Raw genomic sequence first — 5,908 nt, forward strand, 5'->3', positions numbered from 1 at the left:
AGAGTATAATCTGTACAAATATTGAATCACTAAATTGTACACCTGAAACTAATATAATATTGTAAATTAACTGCACTTCAATTTTTTAAAAAAGGAGAACAACAGTGGAAACAATAGAGACTGCCTCTCTTAGAATTACCTCTGATCTTTCTATAAAGTTGGGAAAATAAGAACACACAACCTCCTTTCATAAAGCTAGAAAGGTAAGAATTTTTGAAGAGGTAATTCTCCAGTAAGTCACTTCAAGCTAAGAAAGATTGAGGCAGGTAGCATAGATAAATTATGCTTTAGTCTTTAGGTGAACATTCTTGGAATTTAGCACTGATGACAATCTTTCTGGTCAAATTTTTCCTCCCCATCAACAGATTATGTAAGACCTTCAGGGAAAAGAGGAGAAATTCCCTTTCTTGTTCTAGTGTTGTCAAAAGACTTAAAATACTTTCCATTCTTTGGATTATTCATTTACATGTAAAATTTGTGAAATAGCACACAGGATTGTCCTGTCCAAAATTACCCTAAGTGTTTCTAAAAAGTACCATCATAGACTAATCAGATAGAAATTTCTTGGGAGAGGGGAGGGGGAAGGGAGGAAAAGAAAAGGGCTATGAATCAGTAATTTAAAAATAATCTCATTGGGAGATTGGGATTGACATATGCACACTCCTATATATAAAATAACTAATAAGGACCTACTGTATAGCACAGGGAACTCTACTCAATACTCTGTAATGACCTATATGGGAAAAGAATCTAAAAAAGAGTGGATATATGTATATGTATAACTGATTCACTTTGCTGTACAGCAGAAACTAAAAAACACTGTAAATCAACTATACTCCAATAAAACTTAAAAAAAAAATTAGTCTCAAGTGATTATACTGTGCACCCAGCATTAAGAAGCACAGGCCTAGGCTGCCATCTCCATGCCTCTTACCCCTTGTCTATCAGCTCCTGCTGAGCCCTCAAGACAGGGTGAGGTGGTAGAAAATGCATTGTTCAAGGACCCTCTTATCCAACCAGCCAACAATTTATATCCAACAGAATTTATATAAAGAAAAGAACATTTCTAAAGAAAAGTCTCCTCTCCCCCAGAAATCCATTATATGACCTTGATATGTTTTATTTTGTAAATATGAAGTAACATTCATGGATTCCAGGAAGAGAGCAGGAAAAAGCAAGAGAAATACAGTGAGAGAGAGAGGGAAGAGAGGTTTTAACTTCTAATTAGACACAGTCCACTCAACATAACACCGAGAAAGTGTAAAAAAGATCATTAAATATGATCACAGGGACTTCCCTGGTGGCGCAGTGGTTGAGAGTCCGCCTGCCGAGTTCGTGCCCCGGTCCGGGAATATCCCACATGCCGCGGAGCGGCTGGGCCCGTGAGCCATGGCCGCTGAACCTGCGCGTCCGGAGCCTGTGCTCCGCGACGGGAGAGGCCACAACAGCGAGAGGCCCGCGTACCGCAAAAAAAAAAAAAAAAAATGATCAAAACTACTCATTTTTAACTTCCTTTAAAACAGAGGGAAGAAGCATGGATCACAGGAAAACAGAAAAGAGAGAAACAGAAGAGCAACAGTAGATGAATCATTTTTTATTCATCCTTCATTAATTAGAAAGTCTTTACTGAAAACGATTATTTTCAAATTACTGTATTAAAAAAATGCACTGTAAAATTCACTAAAGTTGCGCGCGAGCTCGGCGTCCCAGCGGCGGGGTCGGCCGAACGCGGAAGGGGTGGAGGGAGCCCGCGGCGACGGCGGCTGCGGCTACAGCCGTGAAATGGCGGAGACCGTGGCGAGCACCCGGCGGCTGATCACCAAGCCGCAGAACCTGAACGACGCCTGCGGGCCTCCCAGCAACTTCCTCGAGATCGATGTGAGCAACCCTTAGACAGTGCGGGTAGGCCAGGGTCGGTTCACCACCTACGAAAGCAGGGTCAAGACAAATCTGCCTATTTTCAAGCTAAAAGAATCTGCCGTTTGAAGAAGATACAGTGACTTTGAGTAGCTGCGAAGTGAATTAGAAAGAGAGATCAAGGTTGTAGTTCCCCCAAGTCCCTGGGAAAGCATTTTTGCGTCAACTTTCTTTTAGAAGAGATGATGGAATATTTGTTGACAATTTTATTGAAGAAAGGAAGCAAGGACTGGAGCAGTTTATGAACAAGGTCGCTGGTCATCCTTTGGCACAGAATGAACGTTGTCTTCATATGTTTTTACGGATGAAATTATAGATACAAGTAATGCTCTATCAAAAATAAGACATGCCTGAAATTTGGCAAGAAGGGGCAAAAAACTTTCCATGACTATTAACGATTCATATGCACCAGTGAAGAAGTTCTAACTTTAGTAGGCTGTGCTAAAGCTGGTGTAATAAGCCTTCAGTATACTAACGTAATGCTCAGTTCTGTTCTGTTTTGGCAGTTGACAAGAAGTTAATTTGCTTGAGTGAAAAAATCCCTCATTCCAGCCTTTCCATATAAATAGCCCTTTCTTGCTGTTTTAATGTGGTACACACTGTAGCTTCACAAACCTGTTACTCCAGTATAACCCGCAGTGTCCTAACTAAAATTACTCATTTGGTCTTAACCTGCAGTTTTTGTGTCATGTTTGCTTCTTGGATCTGATTAATAGAATTTTTCTCTTATCCCCTTTTTTTTTTTTTTTTTTTTTCTTATCCCCTTTTTAATAGGTGGTGTCACGACCTAATTTATGTGTGGAAGCTACTACACATTGGTTTCCAGTACCCTACACGTAAGATACACACTTGTGTGCAGAAGGTATCTCCCTTCAGGCTTGTAATCCCCTTCACATGGAAGATCAATGAGGAAAATCTTTGTATTCTGTATAAAAACAAAATCAAATTTATATACTAAAATCATTTGTCTAAAAATTTAGGTTGTTTTCAAATAAAAATAAAAATGCATTTCTGATACACAAAAATAAAATTCACTGAAGTTAAAATACAGGCATATCTGGTTTTATTGTGCTTTGCTTTATTGTGTTTCTCAGACAATGCTTTTTTCTACACGTTAAAGGTTTGTGGCAATCCTGCATACAGTAAGTCTATCAGTGCCATTTTCCCAACAGCATTTGCTTATTTAGGGTCTCTGTGACACATTTTGATAATTCTTGCAATATTTCAAACTTAACTATATTTGTTATGGTGATCTGTGATCAGTGATCTTTGACGTTACTATTGAAAAAAGACTTAAGATTTGCTGAAGGCTCAGATGATGGTTAGCATATTTTAGCAATAAAATATTTTAAAATTAAGGTATGTACATTTTTGAGGTATAATTCTATTTCATACTTAATAGACTACAGTATAGTGCAACTTTTAACGCACTGGGAAACCAAAAAATTAGTATGACTAGCTTTATTGCAATAATCACTTTATTGAGGTGTCTGGAATTAAACCCACAGTATCTCTGAGGTACGCCTGTAGTGACAAGAACACTAGGGAAAATATCAATATTAATAAACGATGATATCCGATACGATAAACATATAATTATATTAAAAATACAAATATTTTGTGAGATATTACTATGTGACATCACTATGTGTTTTGCTGCCCTTTATACTAATCTGTCCCCCAAACAAGATTGTGATTGACCTGAAAGAAAAGTAAGGACTTGAATTCTGGAGCTTCAAGATCTTACCTGAAGCAAGTAGAAGTCTCAAAAGGCAATGGAGTTAGCCAGATGTGAATACAGAGTAAGGATGTAAAATACCAGATCGTCTATTGTACAGTTTATTGGAGGTTCTCAATAGAGCAGTAAACCAAGAAAAATAGTAATATTGCAAATTAATTAATTTTAAAACTGGATTAATGCATGTTCTATACAGGCACTATAGGTATAGAGCAGGGAAGAAAGTAGGTACCAATTCCCACCTTTAAGGAGTTTACATTCTTGTGAAGGGAGATAATAAACATTAAATAAGTGTATACAGAGTGTATTAAACGGTGATAAATACTGAGGAGAAGATAAAGTAGCAAAGGTAGATAAGGGTTGCATGAGGGCGGCTACATTAGACTGTTTGTCCAGGGAGAGTCCCACTGGAAAGGAGAATAAAGACCTGAGAGAGTCGTGGGAATATCTGGAGGAAGAGTATTCCAGGTGGAGGAAAGAGTAAGCAGGAAACAAAAGCAGCTTGGAGTATTCATGGAGCAACAAGGAGACTGGTCTGGTTAGAGCAGGTGATCAAATGAGTGTGAGATGAGGTCAGAGATGGAGTCCCAGGGACTCCACTGAAGAACCCAGTGGACCAACGTAAGGATTAGAGATGCAAGGAGAACCCATGGCAGAGTCTAGGTCCAACATAACAGAAAGGGTTCAGAAGGTCACACAATCTGAGGAGCAAAGCTCCTAGGACTGAATTTGGGCAGCTGAAGAAAACGCTTGAGGCAAGGAGACTGGTATCAGTGAATAAAGTTTTGAGAAAAAAAGAAGAGGAACCTATTCTGTAACAATCCTGGCTTAGTTTTATTGGTCTGTATAAATTATCAAGTGAACATAAAATTTCTTCCTCTTTCAGCAATAGATACGCTAGCTCAGGTTGATTTGCATGAAGAGAAATATAAAAAACAGAAATCTAACCTCCCATTTATCAATTGATTTTCTGTGTATAAGCAATTATTTGTGCATTTATGCAAATGAACAACTGCAACTAAAGTATTGCTTTATAATCCTGTAAGGTCCCGAGTCCAGAGTCTCCTCCTGTTTCTGATTAATTCCATACCGCACCTAGCTACAGAGCTCAGGACCTGATTTGCATGACTGAAAATTCTCTCTGACCCAAGGATATTGCCGTGGGTGGTATAATCTCTTCCCCCTGTGTTTGTAGAGGGGACACAAAAACATTTCAAAATCCTGCCAACACAACTCAGAACCAAGTTGAGAATTTTCCATGGGCCACAAGTGACAGTCGTGAAACAATTTCCTGCCAAAGATGCTTACTTATCCAATAGAGCACTGCAGAAGATTACCTATGACTAATGAAAAGCATGAGGATGAGTTTTATTTTTAAATATTGCTGTTATTGTTTGTGCTTGTCTGTGTGTGTGTGTGTGTGTGTGTGTGTGTGTGTGTGTAGGAGAGAGAGACAGAGAGAAACAGAGAGAGTAGGTCTAGTGCTTCTAAGAGAAGTATTTGAGTCACAAAGATAGAGCAGACCTGAGGGTACAAGACATAAGACTTAGATCTTTTACTCTCTCAAGTCTGATCCACCTGACTGCCACACATCCTTTTCTATATGTCATAAGAACATTACTTATTTCAAAAATATAACCAGAAATTAGCAACTAATAAGTGTGCTATTTGCATTCTAAAGTCATGAAAAATTACCTTATAGGATTGAAAACCAATACTCTTATACTGGCCACTCTTTGTAATAATGAAATAAAAGCTTCTTTTAAGGAACGTGTTGCTGTGGAATTCCAAGATGCTTTTAATATTCATGGTAAATACATTTTAATGTGCAGTAATTGGGCATTTTAGGAGTAGAGATCCAACCTATAGTGGCTAACATTCTGATTCATAGTAAATCCTGAAAAAAACTGATGTATAATGAGACTGTGGGTAAATAATTAACCTTCTCTGTTTGGAAAAATAAACAATCAAGGACAACTCATGGACAGATAGAGAGTGGAAAATGTTACTTCTGGCCATCAGTGGGGTATTATTCAAATTATCCTAACATAAGATTTATATAATGCTCTAAAAAAATTTTATGCAAGAATGTGGTATTGGACTACTTTGATGTTAACTTTAAACATTTAACTGTTTTGCAATATTTAATGAACTCCTTTTTGTCACTGTTATTTTTTCAGTAGAATGATTGGATTGTACAGGTAAATTTCCCCTGTGTTTTCTTCTTCTTTTTTTTTTTTTTTTTTTTTTGGG

General features: G+C 37.7%; 1 pseudogene; it reads left to right on the plus strand.

The window, feature by feature from the left end:
- The first annotated feature begins 1,782 nt into the window (after positions 1-1,782).
- On the plus strand, positions 1,783-2,271 carry LOC112397889 (sorting nexin-3 pseudogene; annotated as a pseudogene).
- The last annotated feature ends 3,637 nt before the right edge of the window (positions 2,272-5,908 follow it).

This window comes from Neophocaena asiaeorientalis, unplaced genomic scaffold (assembly GCF_003031525.2).
Source record: "Neophocaena asiaeorientalis asiaeorientalis breed wild unplaced genomic scaffold, Neophocaena_asiaeorientalis_V1.1 scaffold163, whole genome shotgun sequence".
Taxonomy (NCBI): domain Eukaryota; kingdom Metazoa; phylum Chordata; class Mammalia; order Artiodactyla; family Phocoenidae; genus Neophocaena; species Neophocaena asiaeorientalis.